Source organism: Ursus maritimus, unplaced genomic scaffold (assembly GCF_017311325.1).
Source record: "Ursus maritimus isolate PB19 unplaced genomic scaffold, ASM1731132v1 scaffold_12, whole genome shotgun sequence".
Taxonomy (NCBI): Eukaryota; Metazoa; Chordata; class Mammalia; order Carnivora; family Ursidae; genus Ursus; species Ursus maritimus.
Genome location: NW_024423564.1, coordinates 30183410 through 30208479, shown reverse-complemented (window position 1 = coordinate 30208479; position 25070 = coordinate 30183410). Strand labels below are relative to the sequence as shown.

At 40.3% G+C, this 25070-nt stretch overlaps 1 protein-coding gene across 1 annotated transcript in view; it reads left to right on the top strand.

The window, feature by feature from the left end:
• Positions 1-6: 6 nt before the first annotated feature.
• LRRC8D (leucine rich repeat containing 8 VRAC subunit D) overlaps positions 7-25070 on the top strand; it is a 90766-nt gene continuing 65702 nt past the window's right edge. The window contains exon 1 of the mRNA XM_040627059.1: positions 7-68. The gene's annotated coding sequence lies outside the window, so the exon portion shown is untranslated. The remainder of the gene's footprint in view (positions 69-25070) is intronic.

Sequence of the window (25070 nt, the reverse complement as noted above, 5' to 3'; positions counted from 1 at the left end):
CCCCCCCCCCCCCCGAAGCCGAGTCCCCGGAGAACGCCCTGAGGGAGCAGGGTGGCCGCCTGGTCCAGGTGCGTGTGGTCGGGTCGGGAGCCCCGCCGCCGGGCGCTGTGCTGTCACTGGCCGCCGCCCGTGGGTGCCGCCGAGCCAGCGCTCCGGCTCCGCGCCGCAGCCTCGCTTGCGGGCGGGTGCCTGGTCGCGCCCCTCTCCCCGCCTTCGCCCCCAGGGGTGTCTGCTGACCGTGGCCGTGCCGCCGGGGTGTGTGGGACCCCGCGGGTGGGAGGGGACCTGCCCGAGCTCATTCACTCGGCGTCGGCGGGCGCTTTCCAGCCCGGGCTGCCGGTGCCCGGGAGGCTCCCCGGAGTCCCCAGCTGCCCTCTCCGCCGCCTCCTCCTGCCGCTGCCTGAAGCGGGGCGCTTTGTTGCTGCCTCGCTGCCCTGGGGTTTTCTACCGGAAGGCCCTGGGAGGCTTGGGTGTTAGGAAGACTAGTGTGTGAGAAGTGGGGACCCAGGGGGAGAGAGGGTGAGTGGCGGGCGAAGCGTAAGGTGGAAAGGGGAGCGCGAGTCTTGGTGCCCAGGCTCTGAAATCCCACCTCTTGAGCGGAGCCTCACTTTGTTGTTGTGTTTTTGTTTTTGTTTTGTTTTGGGTTTTTTTGGAGGGGGGCGGTGAGGGGGAGCCAGGCTTTCAAGAACTGAGGAATTAGTGATGCAGACACGCACTGGAAAGCACTGGAAAGGTAGCGACGAGGAAGGAGGGACGGCTAGTTCTGAGGTGTTTAGTCTGGTGTCTGGCTTGTTAACTGCAGTTGTGGTTTCTTAGCCAGGCTCCCTTGCTCAGACAGAAGGTCCTATTAAAGGTATGAGCCAGACATCTTTATTCATTATATTCCATTTTCCATCAGAGTAAAATTGAGAATGACTTTTCTCAAATTCACCAAGTAGTTTGTAGTTGCACATCCGTCCATATCTTTCTCCTTCTCAGATGTTCATAGGTGGAGAGCAAACCACTGGAGAAGAGGTTGGTGTTAGGCACAGACTTTGTGCTGCTTCATTTCCCTGGCAGCTCCTGTCTCTGCAGACGAAGTCAGATTGACTTTTCCCCTAATGAAAGCCTGGCCTTGTTTCTCCGCCTATATTTATCCACCTGGTGAAACTCGAGTCTGGTGGAGGGTCACTGAGGGAGGTTGGATGGTTGAGAAGAATCAGTTTGATGGGCAGATTGGCCTCAAATGCTATGTTTGAACAATGTAAAAGCCGGTAGCATCCTCTTACTCTTCTATTTTGGAAGAAGGGATATGACTAGAGGGGCAGAGGGTGAGATTCTGCAAGAAGGGCCTTTTTCTCAGCACGGAGGGAATATGCATAATCCCACTACCAGGTGCACTTAGCTCCTTCACCTTATTGGGCGGCCAGGCCTCCTCAGGAAGCAGGGTTAGTTGTAATTAATTTTGCTTTGAAAGGGAAATCTTCTGTAGTCAGGTAGCCTGGTAAATTTGTACTGCCCTCTCCCTCCCCCCCCCCCTCAGCAGTGATTTGAATTCTGTGATCCCATTATTTCAGTAGTCCTTCAGAACTTTAATCTCTTTTAAAATGCTGCTGCTCTAAGCATCGCGATAATATCAATAATTGGCATAATTGTGTTAGCAGTAAGTAGCCAAGATGCATTATAAGAACTGAGCGATTAATTTCATCTTTTCTCTAGATAGATGGATGTGGGCTTCTTAAATTTGAATTTCATTGTGTTATGTCTATGTTTATGCCTCTTCTCTTGTCAAATACATGACAAGATTAAAAGTGAAAACAAGTCAGTGAGAGAGACTCTTGAATGACCTGTACAACCGTAGTACTTTTATACCCAAGTATACTCCTGGCCCTCTGGTTCATTAATTTAATTGAGGACTTTGTTCAACATCAGTCGCTCTGCTTCAAGATAAAATAGAACAGCCTTTGTGACTCTCTAAACCTGTACCCCATTTAGAAACAGGATTTACTCCTACCCTAGCAGAATTTAATAATAATTAAATAATAACCCAGGAATAATGATAACTGATCTTAAGATCCTCATTTTCTGTTTACAGAGCACATTTTCTAGATCTCATTTATAATTTGTTATTCCCTTTAATAGTCTGGTGAAATAGGACTCATTTACTCCATTTTATGGAGAGAGGAAACTGAGGCTGATAAAATGTGACTTGTCAGTGGTCATATTAGTAAATGGAGATGCTGGGACTTCAACAAGTCTTTTGATTTATAGTCCTGGCCTTTCTGTAATCTGGAAAGTTGTTGCCTCAGGAAGAGATGGCAGTGCTGATTCAGGGGTCTTTCGCCATTCCAAGAAAGCTGGTAAACACTGACTTGAGACTAGCCTTACCTACATCTTCAGATCTTTTCCCACTCACTCCACCCAGAGTTCAGGGCTTTCTTTATGGTGTTTTTTTCCCTCTCATTTGAAATTTACACTTCCTCTGTATTAGTGACTAGATATAGCTGTGTTTGCATCAATGTGATTTGTTTTCTGCTGCCTAAATTCTAATGGCATGCTTTAATTTATAGATATCTTATGTCAGGTCTTAATGACCAGTATCTTTTTGAAGGGTCAGATTAGCATATAGCATCTAAAAAGCCTACCTTTTTAAAATAAAAAAGCGGTTCTTCTGGTTTACCCCAGAACTCTTCATGTCCCAGAAAAGAAACAATAAATTAAAAAATGATTTGTGTGACTCTCTTTGTAGCCTACTACCATACGTACCATACCACCACCATACATAGCCTTCCGACTCCCGTAGTCCCCCAGTTCAGGATAGCCACTAACGAGGTCATTACAGGTGCACCTGGCTGGCTGAGTGGGTAGAGCATGATCTCGGAGTTGTGAGTTCGAGCCCCATGTTGGACATAGAGATTACTTAAAAAAAAAGAAAGAAAGAAAGGAAAGGTCATCTATGGAAAGACATTGGCAAACCCATATATGTTTTAAATTATATATTAAGTATTTTTGTAGTACTCCTCAGATGGAAGTAAGTTTATTTTTCTTATCTTTGCAATGCTTAAAGTTAAGGCTCTCTTTAGCTAATGTTTTACGTTGCATTGAGAAGAATATAAATTAAAATGGGGAGTACATTTTCATTGGGAAATGCTGGATAAAAGGTTTATTTTCTCTTCAGCAATTGGGATATCTATAGTGATCTACAACTTTCCTCCTTAGAATTGTGTTAAAGTATCAGGAGAGGGGGAGAAGTTGGGGGAGGAAAGAGATAAAGTGAATGATTTTTCTTTTAAAAGTGAGTAATGGGGGGCGCCTGGGTGGCACAGCGGTTAAGCGTCTGCCTTCGGCTCAGGGAGTGATCCCGGTGTTCTGGGATCAAGCCCCACATCAGGCTCCTCCGCTATGAGCCTGCTTCTTCCTCTCCCACTTCCCCTGCTTGTGTTCCCTCTCTCGCTGGCTGTCTCTATCTCTGTCAAATAAATAAATAAAATCTTTAAAAAAATAAAAAATAAAAATAAATAAATAAATAAATAAAAGTGAGTAATGAAGTATGTATATTTTCCTAATACACAGTGCACTGCCATTTCTGTTTGGAACAGTTGCAATGGCTTGTGACTAGGAATGAAAGCATAAGAAGCTTTGATGTTAAATGCCAAGGAAAAGTTTATGACCAAGAGAGGGCTAGGGGTGGAGATAAATGTGTTAGAATTTTCATCTTTTCAAAAACCTTTGGTTTTTTCTTGTCTATAATAAAGTAAAACTTGTCTTCTATTGGAAATTGTAACCTTTAAAGCAGTGGTTCTCAACCCTTACAAAAATCGTGAAGCTTTTATTAATATTTAAATTTTTCAAAGATTTTGACTTGCTTAGAGTTTTACTTCTTATTTCTGATGACTGCTAATATTTAGTGACACAGGTATTATTTAATATCACTCAACTGAGTATATATTGTAAGTAATGACCACAGCATCTGTTTTTATAAAGTAGTAGTACATATGTATGTGAGACCGGTTCAGTGTACTGACCTCTGCCAGCACCTTGAGGTCCACAGGGCGGGAAACCAGGGCCAAAGTAAAACAGCTGCTCCGGGCTGGAAGTGCGGAGATGGTAAATAAATGTACAGTAGTATGTTAGTTGCCAGATTATCAAGATTCCCAGGTGGAGATTTTCCTCTTTCGTGTCCATTAAATAGACGACGTGTAAAGCCCTGACTTTGGATCTGACTTTGTTTTGAGGTTGTTTTTCATGGTCCTCTTTGAGGTCTTAGGATTACTCAGTCACAGATAATTGGAATTCTCCTAAGAGCATTTTCTCTCCATTACTTCTGTGGATACCCCTACCTTACATTTGTTGAGTCAAGACTCTGACACCAGTTGCATAATCACCTACTGTCATAAGTACCACCAGCAGCAGCCTTATATTCATTTCCTAGAAGCTTCCTCTCAACCTTAACCTTTACAGTTTTTGATAAGTATGTGGAAAGACATATTATTTATCCCTGTTCTGTAGTGGAAAAAACAGACATACAAGTTCCCATTGAATCAGTCTCTTTGGTTTCCATGGCTGTTGCTGTGACTTCGGTATTCTGTTTAAGACAGGTTAGGCTGAGCACCCAAACCTGTTAGGGTTAGTGCAGGATATTCTTTTTTCTGGTTTAAAAAAAAAAAGGCACTTCCAATTTATTGAACACCTCATGTGTGTCAGACACTTTATATGGATTATCTCTAATCCTCCTGGTGTTGTGCAGGGTGAGTAATATCCCTGTGTTATAGGTGAAGAAACTGAGGCAGGCAGAGATGGTAACTCATCCGATTCACAGAAGCAAGCTACAGCCTGGAGTGGGATTCAGATTTCTGATCCCCCATGCTGAAACAGTCCCTTCTTTACATCTGCTTCTTGTCTGTCCTTAACCTCACCAGTGAAAAGAAATGATCACGCTTTTGTTTAGTCTTACCTTTCACTTTACTTTTCAGCAAGCGTTAAGTTACAACCATAGAAAATATATGTTAGGAAATAGGACATGGAAGAGTCAACATTTTTATAAATTTTAGTAAAAAAATTTATAAATATTTTTGGCTTTCATGCGGTACGTATTCATTTTTTCCTATAAGGAGCCTAGGTGTATTGAAACTGTTGGTGATAGTTTCTCGAGGCAGTATTGTCCACAGGCAGCATTGCTGGATTTTAGGATATAAGCGTACTGATTTTACTAGGAACTCTGCAGGTTGTGGTCAGGTTTATATCCCCACCAATACTGCATGATGATTTTTTTTTTCTTAACAAATTTCCTGATTTTTGCCAATCTGATGGATGTTATTTGTACTTCATAGTTTAATTTTGCCTCTTTACGATTACAAGTGAGGTTGAGCATCTCTTCATTTACTTAATTTAATTTCCCTTTTCTGTGAATTGAGTCTCTTGCCCTTTTCTGGCAAGAAGTTCCTTGAGAGTGTTTTTGTGGAGTTCCTGTATATTCTAGAAATGAATCCCTTCTTAGCTGTAGGTACTGTGAATACTTTCTCCCAGTATGTCACTTGCCTGATGACTGTCTATGGTGACTTTCATTAACAACAACAGAAATCCTTAATTTTAATGTAGGTGAGCCCACCGGCTTTTAATATTATTGTGGTCTGTGCATTGAGTCATTTCAGGAATCTTTCCCTCTTCTAGGCTTACAGTGTAGTCTTTCCTCACTTTATTAACTTTATAGGTTTACTCTTGAGTTTTTTAACTATTTGGAATTGAAAATATGAGGTAGAAACCCATTTCTGCTTCTAAAAAACTGTTCATATTGTGAGCCAGTTTCACCAGCACTATTTACAAAATAATCCAACTCCTTCTCTACCATAGATCTCGTGTATAGGTGTGCGTTTATACAGATCTCTTTCTGAGAACCCTCATTTGTTTAGGTGGCTTATTTGTGTGCTCCTGGGTCATTGATACACTTTTTAAATTACTGTGGTTTTAGGGGCACCTGGGTGGCTCACTTGGTTAAGCGTCTGTCTTTGGCTCAGGTCATGATCTCAGGGTCTTGGGATTGAGCTCCACACGTGCGCGTGTGCTCTCTCTCTCTCTCTCTCAAATAAATAAATAAAAACTTTAAAAAAAAAATACTGCGGCTTTGAAATAAGTTTTATCTTGTTACATGTACATTTATATAACTTGATCTTATTATCAAGATTGATATAAATTTAAAAGTTCAAAAATAGATGATTTTAAGTAGATTTCTTGGCATTATCTGCATGTTTACTAACTCTTTACACCTGCAAACATTCTCTAGAAATGTGTTTACTTCACTGGGAACATTTTGTATTTATTTAATAACATTTTAATTTTAACATCGCTCGCATTACATTTCCTTTTCCGTTTTATTTATTTATTCATTTTTAGCAGTATGGCTCCCTTCCATACTTGGTCATCTATGTAGGGCAGGGGGTGTCTCACTTCAAAGGCCTCTCTTTCTTCAGTGCTCTGCATGTGCTTATAGGGCTCAGATGTGTGTTCCTGATATGGCTTTTGAATGAATGTTTTATGAGGTGTGATGCTGTAATACATGGCTGAATACTCCTGAAAGCCTGTTAATTATAGATGTCTATTATTGGGAAAACATTGCCAGTTTTGGCTTGGTTTTCTCCAGGTTTACTTTTCTCCACTCTCTTCTCAGTTCACTTGGTCTCATTCTTCTTGCAGACTGTAATATATGTCAGCCTGAATGCTAGATCACTTGATTTGATAAACGGGCATTTGCATGCCTATGCAGAATAGAGTGTCCTTTTTCCTTAGTTGATAAAATGGCATGAAACCATGTTGTACATAACAAGGCTTATTATTGTAAATAAATTTGAAATTACTATGGGGAACAAATTGTGGTCTCAACATATATTGCATGACATGATTGTCTGAACCAAAGATGTTCCCCTTGGGGCGCCTGGGTGGCACAGCAGTTAAGCGTCTGCCTTCGGCTCAGGGCGTGATCCCGGAGTTCTGGGATCGAGCCCCACATCAGGCTCCTCCACTATGAGCCTGCTTCTTCCTCTCCCACTCCCCCTGCTTGTGTTCCCTCTCTCGCTGGCTGTCTCTATCTCTGTCAAATAAATAAATAAAATCTTCAAAGATGTTCCCCTTGACCATCAGTTCTAGCATTATATGGGTGACAGGCTATATTTTATTTTTCTTTCATCTGGAGTTCTTAAGGTGCTTTATGGATATAGGGGAGGGTTGCCATCTAACTACTAAAATTTAGTAAGCTTGCACAAAGTCCAATAAAATTATAATGTAGAATGTTCTAGACTCTAAAACCTGCTTAGACAGATAAGACCATGTCCTTGGGCTGTTGAAGTTGTTCTCCCAGTGTGCTTTAAACAGGATTTATTAGGTATTCATCTAAGTTTGATTATAGCAACCCCAGCTACTGACCTGATTGAACTTACATACTCAGGAGAGGTCTTCATCAGTGCTGACATTTTCCATTTCTCATTCAGGTTCCTTTATGCTCACCTCACCAGCTGTCAGATCCACCTGTCTTACCAGCCTCCTCTCTTATTCAATTATTCTAATATAATTGACAGCAAAGCTACTTCATCCATTCGACAGACATTTGCTGAGCTCTAAACTACTAAATCTTAGTTCCCTTATCTCTCTTCCTCTTACCTGCTGTGTGCCCGTCATTGTGCTAAGTTCTGAAGATACAATGTGAATATGACACAGTGTGTGACCTCAGAAGATAGACACATAAATCATTAACTGGAACTTAGAACGTGAGGTGCTTTACAGCAACACGTGATAAATAATAATAGAGAGCAGGGCACAAAGGAAGCAGTGATTTGTTCTTTCTTGTTCGTGAGGAAAGAATTCATGAAGGAGGTGATTTTGGTGCTGATTATTAGAGGGATAGGACTATTTGCCAGGCTGAGCAGGAGGGGGAAAAAAAAACCAGAAGAAATAGACCAGGTTTGGAACCCAGAAGAGTTCAGTGTGTGAGGAACAGAGTGTGAGTGACTGGTGTAGAGAGGTCGTGGTGCAGAGGGGAGAAGGGGTTAGGGGCGCATCTTGGTCTAGATTCTTGATGCAGCCATGTGTAGAGCCACACCTGCTATTTCTAGGAAGTGTGGGCTTCCCCCCAACAGCATTGTAGAATCACCAGAGATGAAATAAATGGTTAAATCACGGTCTTAAGGTGTATGAACAGGAAGCAGGGAGAAGTCCAGTGGCTATTAAAACAATCCCGGTAGATAGGACTGGAAGTATGGTGACGATAGTGGGAAAGGAAAGGAGAGGTTGGATTTGAGACTCATTTAGGAAAGAGAATTGGTTACTGATTGAATGGAAAGTGGGAGGGGAGGAAGAAGAAAGAAGAAAGATGACTCTTGATGTTTCTGGCTGGGAAGATTCACTGTCTGAAGGTGTCATTAGTCAGAATGGAAAATATGAGAGGAGCAATTTTGGAGAGAGAACAGTGAGTTCAGTTTGAACTTAAGTTGGGGTGCCCCTGGGACACTGAGTTGATCTTGAGAGGCCTCGCCTCCAGAGAAAAGTCAGGGCTGGAGATGTGTTTTGGGGAGTGACTGGAACTGATGATTATTGCTATGAATGTAGTTGAGACCACTCATGGATGGACCAATGACCAAAGACCAAGCAGACAAAAGAAGAGGAGAAAGAAAGAACAGCAGGAAAAGATAAAAACAAAACTGATGGGAATATCAAGCCCCAGGGTTTTTGTTTTGTTTCTATATATTGTCATACAGTCCTTTCAACAGTATCCCCTGAAATAATTGTTGTTGGCTTTTACAGATAAGCTCTCCAAAGCTCCGTTAAGCACCTTGCCAAAGCACCCAGGTGGTAAAAAGGAAAAAGCTCTCAGGTCTGTCAGAGGCCACAGGAAGGTCAGGTAGAGCAAAGATTGGAAGTGGGAGCCTGGGTTTGGCAATGAGATACTCAGTTGGTATTCAGTAGTCAGAAGAGTTCTGAAGTCTAAGTCTGCATTGTCATGGGTGAGGAAAGAGTGGGCGTTGAGAAGGGAAGCACCAGTTGGGACTGTGTGTATGTATACATTTGTCCATGAAGGAATATATTTTTGTGTGTAGTCATGTCTAGAGCTTGTATTTTGTTTGAGAAGAGTGTGAGGGAGTGACTAAAGGTAGAAGAGAGAATAACTGATGGAGGAAGGCTCCAGAAAAAAGAGACCTAGCCAAGATCTAGAGTGCAAGCACGGTCAAAGGAGGTATCTTGAGGGGTGCCTGGGTGGCTCAGTCGTTGGGCATCTGCCTTCAGCTCAGGTCATGATTCCAGGATCCTGGGATCAAGCCCCACATCAGGCTCCCTTCTCAGTGGGAAACCTGCTTCTCCCTCTCCCACTCCCCCTGCTTGTGTTCTCTCTCTCTTGCTGTCTCTGTCTTTGTCAAATAAATAAAAATATATATATATTTTAAGGGAGATGACTGAGAGGGAACAGGGACATTCATTCCTTTGGGGCAGGAGAGGAGGAGAAGATAATGTATGCCTAAAGATGAGTGTGCAGGTAGAGAAGGAAGTTAAGAAAGTTCATTCCTGAAGGTTTGGGTTTTTTCAGTAAAATAGGAGCCGATGAAATCTGCTGGGAGTGAAGGAGCCTTGGGAAGACAGTTTAAAGTTACTAAGAGTAAGCTTGGAGAAAGTTGCTCACTGATGGAGGTAGGATGTGTAATCACTGAGGGACCAGTTGGGGCTTTGTCAGCCCGCATTAGGTCCAGATGGTGGGGTCTTTTTCTGGTGGATAGGGTACAATGAGTGTCATGACTGGTCTTTTAAAATAAAACGCTAAGGTCTTGCCTGCAGTGTTAGGTTTCAGTGGTGATTTAAGGACACTTAAGGAAGCAGGGAAAGGGAGGGAAAGGAGCACAGAAGGAGTGAAGAGATTGAAAGTTAGGCAACGTGAGTTCTGGTCCGAGTTCTCCATTCACAGGGGACAGCCTCAGGGAAGTCCGCTAATCTCACTGAGCCTCACTGTCCTCATCTTTCAGGGGAGGAGGTTACAATTGTGTCCTCCTGAGGCTCCTGTAAGCCCCAAAATATCTGCGAGACTTGTCCATTAGTAGACAAAAATGGTGGACAGAAGAGTGAGAGTCGCTAGAGTCCCGTCATTTATCATTCATGAGTTCCTCTGATAGCAGCTGTCCCCGGTGCTGTTGGGGAGTTGACAGCACGAGGCCAGGCCAGCTGTCAGACGAGCATGCCCTGTGTCCACTTCCGGGCCGCACAGGGTAGCACGTCAGGAAAGGGAAGCAGCACTGGTGTGTGACCGGAGTTGTGTGAGGGCTTGGCAGGGCGTGTTTGCTGGGTGTGTGTGCCGGCTCCCTAAGACACCACAGGTCATTTCATAAAGGTGGTGGTGCTCGTTGCATTCATCATCTGTGCTGTTTCTTTCCGTTGTATGATTGCAGTTTATTTTTGCTGGGTTTATTTCTCCTTCCTCATCAAAACTGTAGCACTATAGAGGAGAATTCAACAGCTGAAGAAGGTTAAGCATTATTTCTGGCATCTTACCTCAAAAGGCTTTCTTTTCTCCTTTCCATCTCCTTCCCATCTCCTTCCCTACACCTTGATTTCTTTGCTGGTAGAAAAACCAGAAACAGTTTGAAGCATTTCATCACTTAAGGCTCAGTTGCGTATGTTCTTCCCCTGGAAGGTTTACTTTTCAAAGCCATTTAAACTGTCTCTGCCTCCCGTTAAGAACAGGGATGACATCTTAAACCCTAGAGGTGTGGCTGGCATTAAAAAATGAATCCAGATCAGGTGAGTGGCTCCAGAGATTATTGTAATAATTTAACAAGCCGAGACAGGTAATAGGACACCCTTTTTAAAACTTAAGTCTCTAATCTTTCTCTGTGCTGTTAAATATTGGAGAGAAACTTGGGCATTTCCTTTTTTCCTCATTAAGCTATTACACAACTTAATGCTTGGAAAATTCTTCACAGGAAGAAACAGGGTGTAACAGTTTGCGTGAGACCATTTTTTTTAAAATTCACCCTTTAGCTTAAGTCTGAGAATACTATTCTCTCTCCACCCCACTGCTCTAGTTTCTTTCAGAAAGTCTAAATTTCTCCATATAATTAAATATTCTTCAAAGTGAAACATAGTTAAAAAAAATTAAAACCATTTAAATGTGAAGTTGAAACATAGTCTATAAATGTGTTCTTCCATTTCCTGAGAAACAACAGGAAGGATTTGCTTTCTCAAAATAAACTAAGTAGCCTGACTGTGAACTTAAGAGTAGTAGAGATCAAAGATTCCAGCATCATCACACAATGGGAAAGTTTCAGTCATTTTTTTCCAACCTCAGAAAATCAAATCGAATGCTACTTTTTTCACTTTTAACATGAGGAGCCAGGATATGTATGTGAAATTCAGAAACATACCTTTGGCATATGTGAAATTGTCATAGCCTCACTGCTGGCTGATCCGTCTAGGAGAGCCCTTGTCCAAGATGTATTTGATCGATACAGGCATTCTGAATATGCAGCAATGAAAATGTCTTTTTTGGGTATTCAATTCAGGAAGATTTGAGAAAGACCAACTGAGTTTCTATAAACATATAGCATCTAAACTTAAACATGCTAGCTCAGTGAATTATTTCATAGGTTTGCTAGTAAGAAAAGTTTAGCAGCTCATATTTGTCATTGAACTACATGGAAAAAGGAATCTGCTACAGTGATTATATATATTATACACGCACACACATTCTCAGGTAGGAGTAAGAACATTTATTAATATTTCTCTACTTTCAGAAACAAGGAGCGAGAGCTCATCTTAAAGGAAATAAATTGCGTTATGGTCAGCAGATTTTTGTTTGTGAGATATAGGCAAGATTAGGGAGAAATATGTGTGTTAAGTATTCAGCTATTATTAATTTGGGAGTTCAAATAATATGCAATTCTTTATTTTTCAATGGTATAAATAAGTCAACATTTTGAAATATTGACATTGTTTATATGTATTGGGGAAATTATATATACATTGAGAACTGTATAGAATTTCTCAGTAGACCAGTTTTTTCCTATACTTACCTTTCAAGAAAAGGTAGAAGAACAGATCTCAGAGCACCATACAGCTTTATTTATTTAAGATTTTATTTATTTATTTATTTATTTTTAAAAGATTTTATTTATTTATTTGACAGAGATAGAGACAGCCAGCGAGAGAGGGAACACAAGCAGGGGGAGTGGGAGAGGAAGAAGCAGGCTCCCAGCGGAGGAGCCTGATGTGGGGCTCAATCCCAGAACGCTGGCATCATGCCCTGAGCGGAAGGCAGACGCTTAACCGCTGTGCCACCCAGATGCCCCAAGATTTATTTATTTATTGGACAGAGAGAGACATAGCGAAAGAGGGAACACCAGGAGGGGAAGTGGAAGAGGGATAAGCAGGCTTCCCGCTGAGCAGGGAGCCCGATTCGGGGCTCGATCCCAGGACCCTGGGATCATGACCTGAGCCGTAGGTAGACGCTTAACAACTGAGCCACCCAGGTGCCCCCACCATACAGCTTTAGTCTCAGTTTCTTTCTTTCTTTATTTTTAACCTATGTCTTTATGTTTACAGTGGGTCTCTCATAGACCATGTGTATTTGGGTCTATTTTTTAAAAATCTAATCTGATAAGCTGTGTCTTTTAATTGGTGTATTGACACGAGTCACATTTAAAGTGATTATTGATATAGTGGGCTTAATATCTACCATGTTTGTAACTGTTTTTTATTTGTTGCACTTTGTTTCTTTTTCCCCTTTCTTTTCTTCCTTCTGTGGTATGTGTGTTTGGTTGTTTTTTTTTTTTTTTTTTTTTTTTTTTTTTTTTTTTTGGTAAGAGTTATTTCTTTTTGGGAGAGAGAGCACATGTGTGTTTGCACACACAGAGTAGGGAGGGACAGAGAGAGAGGGAGAAGGAGAGGACCCTCAGATTCCCTGCTGAGCATGGAGCCTGATGGAGGGCTCAATCTCAGGACCCTGAGATCATGACCGGAGCCAAAATCAAGAGTCAGTCACTCAACTGACTGAGCCACCCTGGCGCCCCTCCTTCTGTGGTTTTTAAGTGAACATTTTACATGATTCTATTTTATCTCCTCTTTAAGCATATCAGTTATACTTTTTACAAAAAATTTTTAGTGGTTACCCTAGAGTTTACAATTGATTTTACTTTCTTAAAAAAAAAAAAAAAAAAGCAAAAACATGTTTGTGTGCATACGCAAAGAAAAAAAATTTGGAAGGATGTGTACTAAGACATTGAGAGTAGTTAATCTCTGGGTGGAAAGATTATAGATAATCTTTACTTTCATTTCTCTAGTTTTCCGTATTATCTGATTCTTTTAGCGGCAAGCAGGCATTTCTTTTATAATCAGAAACAACAAGGCTCTTTTCATTTTGAAGAGAAGAGGGTAACTCACAGCAAAACAAGCTGGAAGTCTCCTATGGTTCTACAATTTACACCCTCTCTTGTCTTCCAGCTTGAGATAACCACACTGTCCTACAACCCCCATCACTGCACTGGGAGGAAAAAGGAAAAGGGGTTGGCCACTCCTCACCTTGCATTGGGAAGGTTGTCAGCTCCTGTCCTGTACCTCCTCTGACTGCACAGTGAGAACGAACCCTCCGACTTAGGATCCATCCACTATGTGGTTTGACATAAAAATGGTTCTCACCTAATACAGAGTTAACCAGACCCCTCTTTCTGTATAATTAAGTTTTCCTCTGCGTGGAACGTCCTTATGGCTCTTCACTGTCTTTCAAAAAAATAATGAGCAGAGGAGTAAGAACACTTGAAAAGTAGTTTAAAGTATAGCTTTCCCTGTAAAACTTGTAATAGTTCTTCAGTTTGCTGGTATGAAGCCTGCTGTCGTCTTAGGCAGGGCGGGGCAAGAGTGTTGGAGCTGGTACCTGTGGTCGTAGGTGAAGAGCTTGTAAGTAATGTGAGGTCATTGCTGTCTGTATTCAAAAAACTCCCCTTCATGCAGTTTTAGAGAAAATTACCATTATTGTTCTTGCGATGTTGATTATATCCTTTGACTTTATGTGGGTTTGCATGTAAACCAAACCCAGGTTAAGGTTTAAAAAAGTTTTCATAGCTCAGTGCAAACAGGTGAAATGTAGATTTTCTTTTAAAAATGGTTTTAGTACCAACTAACCTGCCAGGTGTTTTCAAGAAGGGCATGAATTTTATAAATATCATAGTTTGTTAGCCTGTAAAATTGGGATCATTATCTTTTGCTGCTTACCTGCTGCATTCAAGTAAGCAAAAGACCAGTGAAGCTTTTTGTGTCTTCTGATTGGAAGAGGATCTTTAAAAAGCCAATCAGTTATGTCTCTATTTCCAGGTGAAAATTATAGGTCTCCATTTTAATATATGTTATTATTAGAGCTAGGAAATTTCATTTAAGGTAAGAAATGAATTAGTCTTCATATTCTGTTTAAAGCTGATAGAATTAAACATTTTGGTATGTACAAATACAATTGGAAAAATTACGAAATAAGCATAAAAGATAATTCATTCACAACACATTGATTATTGCAACTATGTTGAGATATATACAAATTTTGAAGGGAATACAAAAATAAATATTGCTACTTAAGGGATACTAGGTAGAATTTACGACATTTTCTTTATATTATTTTGATGTTAGATATCTTATAAGATATAGGTCAGAAATCAAGTTTCTGATTTCTGATGCTTATTAAGTTAAGCTTGAAATGAAGTGAATTTTTAGATTTTCAGTATAAACCATATTAGTACTCTTCAGTAGGTCTGGGAGTAAGGGTAAGTAATTTGATTCTTTTTTAAACTCACTTCTGAATGAGAGACTTGATACATGGAAATGTTAGTGGAGAAACAATGATGAGAATTCTAGGGGTTGTTACTGTGTTACCCATTTATCTAAGCATTACCTGTGTTGGCTTTGGTGCCTTTGGTCCCTTCAGTTTTTAACTTGTCAACATCTACATTGTAACATTCTGTCTGCCTTTTTGCTCCTTAGGTACAGCTGTGAAAATTACTTAAGTGGGAAATGGTTTGGGGGTAAGAACTGTGAATGGAAGAAAGAAATAATCCTCTCATTATTTTAAACACGGGGAAAGAGGATTATCTGCAACCCTGAGCTTTCACCCCAAAAGAACTGATAGTATAATAGGTTATCTTTGCTTTTCTAAATGTAAACCATAATGCTTTAATAAGTACTCTTAGGAAAAAATCAGTAGGCACTAATTTTGGGTCTGCCTTATCATCCATTTATTCCGTGATGATTCCTCTATGTGTTTTCCTAATCATTTGCTCTTTGAAAAAAGTGTGAGCTTGTGATCAGCGCTGCCACAAATGCCCAGTATGAGATCTAGATATTAGAGCAGTGCTTTGACAAAGAGACTAACTCCCATTTTGTACCTTCAGGAGGTGGTTACAGTGAAGTGAAAATTCAAAAATTGAAAAAATGATTTTTGGCAGTACCCTGTAAAAATACTGAACATTAAAATAATATTTATATAATTGCCAGATTAATATGTTTCATAAATACATATGTCAAATATATGAAGTATTTTTTTATATTTGTTAAAAGTAAGTTTCCCTGCCTTTTTTAGTGTTTAATTCTAGATGAGTAATTCATATATTTTGGAGGACAGTAAGACCAAAAGGCAACATTTTTACAACAGGCTTAAAATACAATTTACCAAGTAGTATTCCCACTTTATGGATGGAACTTAAAAGCCAAGTAGTTTAAGTTGAAGGTCACACATTAGATGAGCTTTTCATTTTTAAGTCAGCTTTCATCAGTACTGGGAAAGAAAGCTTACAAATCTCTTACTTAAGGCAGGCTTTTACCTGAGCCATTCCAGGGTAAAGGAAATGTACAATTTAAGCTTTTCTGGAAGAAATAAAAATCTCTGCACTCTCTGATCTCAAGTCAGTAATATTTTAAACTAAATCTTTTACGATAAAGCTTAAGGCAACTGTGATTCCTTTCTTAATAGAAATAGATGGACATCATCCTCTGTGAGGTACCTAATCAAAGACAGTCCCAATTTCAGCCTTCTCTGTAGTTAGTTTACAAATCTCAAGGCTCTTAACTCTTATCTTATAAGTCTTATTTTTAAAAAAATTGCAGGATTTTTTGAGATTTTGCTTGAAAATTTTCTTACATTTTCCATCCCACCTTTTAGTTATTAACGGAGGCTTTGACAGGAAACCTTGTTGCTGCAAGTGTGTTGATCTCTTGGGATAAAGGCAGGTGGAAGTTGCAGGGAGACAGACTTTGGCTTCCTATGAGGAAGAAATCTCCTTCAAAGCTCTACAGAGCTGGCCCGAAGTGCCCTGTGCTGTGCCCAACACGTCCTCTGGTCACAGAGTGAGCTCTCTGAGGTCACAGAGTGCACACATACCATTCAGTCTTAAGTTAAATTCTCTAAGCCTCAGTTCGCTCCTCTTTAAAATAGGATAAAATGACATGAGACTTACCATGTGAATTTAATGTATATAAAGCACTTGGTCTAGTTATTCCTTCCAATTGAATGTGAGTCTGAAGCTTTTCACTCTGTGCTCCTTTTCATTTCTCTCTGTTCTTCCTTTTCTGTCCTCCCATTCATTCTTTTAGGACTTTTAATTATTTTCTCTTCTTTTCTCATCCTCCTCTCTATACCGATACCTTAGGGTCCACCAGTGGTGCCCAGGGACACGCTGAACTCCTTGGGCAGCATCTCCGTCGGTGTCTGATACCTGGGCAAGTCAGTGAACAGCTACCCATCCTCTGCGTCCTTTGGATTTGGCACAAGGATTAGACCGAAAGCCCTGGATAAAGCCAAGATCCATTGCTGCTTCAGCTTTCCTATGAGCTTTTCCTATTGCACTTCCTGCTTCATCGTTAATGGTCACGAAAGCACTAAGGGGAAGTTGGATACGGGTAGAGAACAATCTTACTATACAAAGGCTTATGGATGTAGAAATCTGTGTCGGTAACATTTAATTTTTCCTCTAGTTAAGTTCCTTTTTTTGGAGCCAGGCTCCTGATTGCAGATGATGTATTTGAGAGAGAATATCAGATCCAGAAGGGCCAGAAGCATTATTATAAGAGAGAACATTTAACATAACTTTTTGGGGAATCTCTGTAGATACTAAACGGGCAACATAAAAAATTTATTCATTACAAGCTATTTGAAGACCTACTTGCTTGACAGAGTGGTATCACTTAGAAACGTGATAGAATCTCGTCCGTCCAGACTTACGACTAAAAGAGATCAGGTTTATACCATTAGAGAAATACAGATTGTTAGAGCTGGAAGGAATCTTTGGGACCACTCAATTCAATGGTTTTCTTGTATAAATAATAAATGGAGAATCAGGTGAAGTGACTTGTTCCTGGAAACATAGATCTTCACATTTAAAAAAAGGCAAATCAGGGAGACATGGCTGCTAACATTGTAGTTATTTTCTTAGACTCTAGTGCAGCGCCATGACACTAGCCTTTAGACCTAGGAGTCATTTCCCTGTGGCTCAGAGATGATCTCCAGGCTGTTAGCACTGTTGCTAACTGCTAATGGCACGGATGAAAACCTTCCTGTGTTCTTACTCCGATTCTTTCTTTTGTCCATGTTTGATCATTTTATGAGATCTTTAGTGGGTTCGATTGCTCTGGCCCAGGAATCATCTCAATAGACAAATATTTGGACAGTTTGGTTCTCCTATGTTTAATAGTGTTTTGACCTCTTACTCTCTACTAGGCACTTTCGTGTTCTTACGTGGTTTATGTGAGTGAATTCTAGGAGACAGGTGTAGCTGTAGCCATTTGGTGGATCAGAAAATGGACTTATAGGGCTTAAGCTGCTTGTTCTAGGTTTATACAGCTTGTAAACTGGAGCTAGAGCCCAGGCCAGCTTTCCAGACAGCATGTTCTTCATCGCTGTTCTTCTCTACATTTTCCGCTCCCCTTGCTGCTTGTGTAATGGGGGAGAGGGCACGGAATTGAAGATCTATGGCAGGTAATCCAAAGACGATCATCTGGCCTAGCCCCTTGCTTCCAGCAGATAAGGTGTTTGTTCCTATGATTTCATAGAAGAGGTATTTGAGGTCTTGTTTTTCTTTCTTTTTTTTTTTTTTTTTTGGTTTTCTGTTTCAAAGTAGAAATGATATTTTAGCTTTTCCTTATTGTAAAAGTAATAAATCCTCATTTAAAGAAAAAAATGGAAATACAGGAGAAAATTAAAATAACCTTTATAGCTCCATAGTCAGATGATTTATTTATTTATTTGAGGATTTTATTTATTTATTTGACAGAGAGAAAGTGCGTGCGTGTGCACAAGCAGGGGGAGCGGCAGGCAGAGGGAAAGGGAGAAGCAGGGTCCCTGCAGAGCAGGGAGCCTGATATAGGACTCGACCCCAGGACCCTGAGATCATGACCCGAGCCAAAGGCAGACGCTTAACCAGCTGGGCCACCCAGGCGCCCCATAGTCAGGTAATTAAGAGTGGGTTCAAATCTCATCGGTATAACTCACTAGCAGTTTGACTCTTGGCAAACTTTATCGCCTTCGCATGCCTCGGTTCTCTGCATGTAAAACAGGAGTAATCATAGAGCCCCTCTCATACAGTTGTTAGGAGGATTAAGTACGGGTTCTTATTTATGAAGCTTTTAGGACAGTGTCTGGCACACAGTAAGTACAACACAAATTTTGATTAAATAAAATAAATGATCCCCCGTGGGGGCAATCACCCTGGGTGGCGAAGTTGGTAAATGTCTGGCTCTTGATTTCTGGGTCTTGAGTTCAGGGCCCACGTTGGAATCCATGCTGGGTGTGGAGCCTACTTTTTTAAAAAAGCATGATAAAATAGCACCCATGTAAATACAGTTGACCTTTGAATAACATGGAGGTTAGGGGCACTGTTTACTCCCCCATAACTTAATTACTAATAGCCTGCTCTTGCCTGGAAGCCTTACCGATAACGTAAGGTCGATTAACACATAGTCTGTGTGTTATATGTATTATGTACTGGGTTCTTAGAATAAAGTAAGCTAGAGAAAAGGAAATGTTATTAATATCATAAGGAAGAGAAAGTACATTTATAATGTACTGTATTTATTGAAAACAGTTTGGGTACAAGTGGACTCTGCAAAGTTCAAATCCATATTTTTTAAGGGTCAGCTGTAGTCTTTCCCAGCTCTGGCCCCTGGAGGAAGAGATAGAGACAGACCCAGAAGGTAGATCATGCAATGAGTGGGTAATGGGCTGAGCTCTGTACAACCAGACAGGGTGGGTGGCCCTGGACCCTCTGCTTCTATTTGTCTCCTTAGTAATCCTAATGACCTGGAATAATACTAAAATTCTACTGTCTCCTACTTTCAAGATGTTCCAAATGGTTGTGACCCTCCTTTCTCTATGCATTGCTCTTAGGAAGCCCACGAAACCAAGCCTGTTTATTTGAGACTTTTCTGTTGCAGGCTAGGCCAGACATGATTTCCTTTCATGTGATATTTTCTGCGGTCTGTTGTTAGTTTAGTTCTTCCTTTGTTTTCTTGTGCTTTGGTGTGAAGAAGATGCCCTGTTTATAGAGCCTTGGTGTCTTTCATGTATAATGCATTCTTAAACTAATTCCAGTTCCTCTGACCCTTTGAGATTTCAAAATTGTTTTGTTCCGGTTTTTAAGCATTTTTGAAATATTAAAAATGTTCATGAGGAGGTGGGTCATGGGAAAATTTTCCCAGAGTTGTTTGTTCCTAGAAAATTGTGAATTTGCATGGAGAGGTTTAATGCTGGGCTAAATTCTGCCAGGTACATTGGTCATTTGAACGTGAGTTTCCAGTTCTTTTGATATTTAAATCCTCCTTTCTGTCACATAAAGTATAGAGTGAGCTGCTTAAACCTGAGTGCCTATGTTGAGCTGTTGCCCTTTGTCCCATCAGAGAAAGGTCTTAAGTAGTGTTTGGGTTTGCATTGAAGTGCCATGTCAGTAGTAAGGATCAAAAGATTTGTCTGTTCTCTGATTTTTGTCTTTGAACCAAGACTTTCCAAAAAGAACACAGAGTTGTTTTGAATATTGCCGCCCCTGGGTGTGAGTGATTATGCAAGTCAGTAGTATTTTTGTTTAAAAAAAGAAAAACTATTTATAATAGATTTAGAGGTATGAAATTGCAAGAAAAACAAAATACTTTTTTTCAAACAGCTTGTACAAAGCAGTCTTTGAATGTAGGTGGTCCTCAGCTCATAAAGGTTTGCAATTCTTCCTCCATCTTGGGAAAGACACCACTGTCTACTAGTTTCCATTCGGCCATTTTTCTTAGTACATCCTTCTCATCTTGCGATGAGTTGTCAAGTAGTCTCAATTCTATCTTAAATTCTTAAAGTTTATTTGATATCCCTTGAAACTCCAATATACTGCTCCAGTCCACAACTCCAGTGTGTCCACCAGTACACAACCCCAATGTGCCCACTGTCGGGTCTTGCCAGGACTGTTGAAGCTACCTCCAGCTCCTCCTCCCTGCCTCTGACCTCCAGTGCTCTCTTCTCATTGAAGTCTTAGAGGCTCTTACAGAACCAAACACAATATGTCCGTGACTTGCATAAAACCTTCCAGTGACTTCTCTGTGCCTTTAAAACTCCTTCATAAGAAGTTACAAACCAGACTCCTTAAGAAGACTTTAAAACCTTGCGTGAGGAGGTCTGTAGGTGTTGCCTCACCTCATCCCCAGCTGTACTCCGGACTCGCTCCGTTTACAGCCTTAGAGAACATCTGTCCGTTCTTCAGATCTGCTATGCTTTCATTGAAAACAAGCCTTCAGGGTGTGTCTGATGCCTGGAACACTCTCCCCTCTGCTGCTTCACTTTTGTCTGGCTAACTCCTGTTTCTTCTTTTTGTCTTACCTTAAACGTCATATCCTTTAAGAAGCCTTCTTTAACCCCTAACCTAAATTAGGTCCCCCTGATGTTTGTTTTTTGTAGTAACTCGTATCTTCCCAACATTTCACTTACTACATTTACTTGTCTTTTCTAATAGATTCCAAGCTCCGTGTGGGCATAGAGATGTCTCTCTTTTTTCCCCTCTGTATCCTAGTGCCTTGCATATAGTAGGATCTCAAATGTTCTTTGAATGAAATGAACATGTTCCAAATCACTGCCATGTTACTACTTAATATTGCTTATCCAGCAGCCCATGCATGAATCTCTTTTCTTTAAAGGAGTTTTTAGTAAACTCCTTTTATTGACTTAAATTAGCTTTGCTTATTTATGTACAAACATGAAATAAAATATGTACTCCTTATGCTAATAGCTCTCAGGCAACTATTGGAACATTTGAACAATCACAAAAAAATGCAAACAATATTTTGAAACCATTAAACTTTAAATGAAAAATATTCATATGATGAGTGCTCTTTTGCTGAAACTAAATCACCTATACTGATTTTTTTATTTTTTTTATTTTTTTTATTTATTTATTTTTTTAAAGATTTTTATTTATTTATTTGACAGAGATAGAGACAGCCAGCGAGAGAGGGAACACAAGCAGGGGGAGTGGGAGAGGAAGAAGCAGGCTCATAGCAGAGGAGCCTGATGTGGGGCTCGATCCCATAACGCCGGGATCACGCCCTGAGCCGAAGGCAGACGCTTAACCGCTGTGCCACCCAGGCGCCCCTGATTTTTTTATTTTTAATTTTTTTAGAAAGAGAGATTGCAAGTGGGGGAGAGGGACCATTAGGGAGAGAGGGAGAGAATTTAAGCATAGTCTGAGCTGAGCGTGGAGCCTAATGTGGGGCTCAGTCTCATGACCCTGAGATCAATGACCTGAGTCGAAGTCAAGAATCAGATGCTTAACTGATTGAGCCACCCAGGTGCCCCATACTGATTTTTTAAAAAATAACATAAAGTTGTTGCCTTGGGTCCTAATATTTACTTAATGCATATAAGTCTTTTGATTTTGATAATAGTAATGCAGAAAATACTTATTTGTAGTAAATATGTTATTCAGAGGCACATTATGGACTTGAAGACCTTGCTGACTGTCTCAGAACCGTGAGACGTCATCAGGCCACATCTGTCAGTGAGCAGTTCTTGAATTACAATTTCGATGATTTTAATGATTTCTCATTTTCTTGCTAGTGCTGTAAATTTCTTATACATGTAAAGATAAAATTAGCATTCTAGAATTACTGAAATCAACATCACACATTTACCTAATTCAACTATTACTAAAACCAGGAACAGGGATAGGCTTGTCAATTTTAGTTCTTGTAGATGTGGAAAATTTTTAAAGTTTTAGCATGTGGCCAAGCGTCAGACTGCTGAAGGAAGTCAATAGATAATAGAAGTGACTCATTCACACTATTCTGAAAACAACTTGAACATGGCTCTTTTTCTGATAATTGCCTCCTCTTTGTAATTTTTGAACCACTAAAACAAAACATTTGTTCTATACTATTTTCATGCCATTATGAAGGTATTATTATGAATGCATTAATATCACTTGGCCTTCACTTAGCGTGACTGCATCTGTTATGTATCAAGTGTACCTCTGTCCTTTCCTTACTAGCCTATAGCAATATAGTACAGTACTCTCCTGTTTATTTCATGGTGTCGTGAAATCAAAGTCTTATTCAATAAGTGTCTTACATTGACCTTTATCATTGCCACGTGTGCTTGCCAGTGTATTCTTAGTGCTGTTAGTGATGAGGGTCAGTAGAAGCCAAGGCAGTCAGAAATGCAAACCTGGGCACTGTATTGGTAGGGGGATTATTCAGATGGTCCAGTGTGTATTTATATCACTTTATTTTAGATTAACAGGGAAATGAAAACAAAATTGAAAGATTACTTTAGAGAGGTCACAGACTCTTGAATATGTCTCTGCTCCTCCAGAGCTCCTTAGAGCCCCATTTGAGAACATTTGCTTATAGCACTCATAGCAGGCTGCAGACACACAAACAGACCATTGTGCCATATCATTGTTTTTCCAAAGGTGTTCTGGCTCATGTGGGTCATTCCCTTGGTTCTCTACCCCTCCAGCATCCTAAACCATGTCTGCATCTTACAAAGCCTTGTTTTCTTGTCTTGCTAAGGGCTATAGGCTCTCTGTTGTTGTCGCTTGGTTTCCCTGGGTAACATGAAATAAAATAGCAAGATTTCCCCCAGGTAACCCTGTCGCCCTGCCACTCAGGAGCACCTGTTGAGGAAGGAGGGTAGTAAAAATACAGCAGAGCAGCTAGGGAAGGCCGGGAGGACTTCAAGCATATCAGATCCTTATATTTAACATAGAAAGGAAGATTGGTACAAATGTTACCATTACAGACCCCAAAGTTGAAGGCCTTTTATTAAGCTGAACAAAATGTCATGGCTTTGGCCTAAGGACCTAGCAAGTCACTTTTTTTTTTTTTTTTGCTTATATATATATATATTCTTTTTTTTGAAGATTTTTTAGAATTTATTTATTTGAGGGAGAGAGAGAGAGAGAGCAAGTGAGCATAGAGGGAGAGTGAGAAGGAGAAGCAGACTCCCCACTGCGCAGAGAACCTGACGTGGGGCTTAATCCCAGGACCCTGGGATCATGATCTGAGCTGAAGGCAGATGCTTCACCAACTGAGCCACCCAGGTGTCCCAACTTATATATTTTTGACAGCTTTGTTGAGGTGAAGTTCACATACCATACAATTGGCCCATTTAAAGTGTACAATTCAGTGGTGCTTAGTCCTTTCACAAAATTGTGCAACAGTCACCACAATCAATTTCATATTTCGTAGCCTAAAAAGAAACTCTAGGGCTCCTGGTTGGCTCATTTGGAAAAGCATGTTACTTTGGATCTAAGGGTTGTAAGTTCAAGGCCCACATTAGGTATAGAGATTATTTAAATAAATAAAACATTAAAAAAAGAAACAAAACCGCCAACTCTGTACCCATTACAAGTCCTTCTCCATTCTCCCCAATCCCCCTACCCCTTGGCCACCACTAATCTACTTCTGTAGATTTGCCTGTTCTGAACATTTAATGAGATTCATACATACGTGACCTTCGTGACTAGCTTTTTTGCCTGAGCCTAATATTTTCAAGGTTCATCCTTGTTGTAGTGTAAGTATTTCATTTTTTTTTATTGTCAAGTAATATTCCATTGTATAGACATGCCAAAAATTATTAAGTGTCCATTCAGTCGTATTATGTTCACATTATGGTGAAACAGATTTTCAGAACTTTTGCATCTTGCAAAACTGAAACTAGATAAACCAAATTTTATTTATCCATTCTTATTGGTTGACCAACATTTGGGTTGTTTCCCATTTCTCGGCTGTTGTGTATAATGTTGCTGTGAACATTTGTGTACACATTTTTGTGAGGGTGTTATATTTTAATTTTACTTGGTATATACCTAGGAGTCGAACTGATATGTCATACAGTAGTTCTATATTTAACATATCAAGGAACTGCCAGACTTTAAGAAGCTACTGCATCATTTTGCATTCCTACCAGCAATGCATGAAGGTTTCAGTTTCGCCACATTCTGGCCAACACTTGTCATTATCTGTCTTTCTGATTGTAGCCATCTTAGTAGGGCTTAAATGGTGTACCATTGTGATTTACATTTATTTCTCTAGTGACTAATGATGGAGAGCATCTTTTCATGTAAATATATTTAATTAAACATTTTTCCTTAAAATGAAGATTTCTGGGGTGCCTGGGTGGCTCAGTACATTAAGTGTCTGCCTTCAGCTCAGGTCATGATCCCAGGGTCCTGGGATCAAGTTCTGCATCAGGCTCCCTGCTCAGTGGGGAGCCTGCTTCTCCCTCTCTCTCTCGGGCTCCTCCTCCTTGTGCTCTCTCGCTCTCTCTGTCAAATAAATAAATAAAATCTTTTTTAAAAATGAAGATTTCCTAGGCTCTCAGGAATTCTAATACACTTAAGAAATACACCCTTGGGAATTCTCAAAAGAAATAAATTATGACCGCAATTATGACCCTGTGATTTCAGGGATTGGAAGATTGAGAGAAAATAGCTGTCCTCGCTGTCAGAGCTGACAGTTGGCAGGTTAGAATTTAAGTGGAAGCCGTTGAGCAGTCTCTCACGTTCAATAGCCTATCAACTGGAAGGCTTGCCTGTGATAAGCAAAGGAAGCCCAAGAAGGTG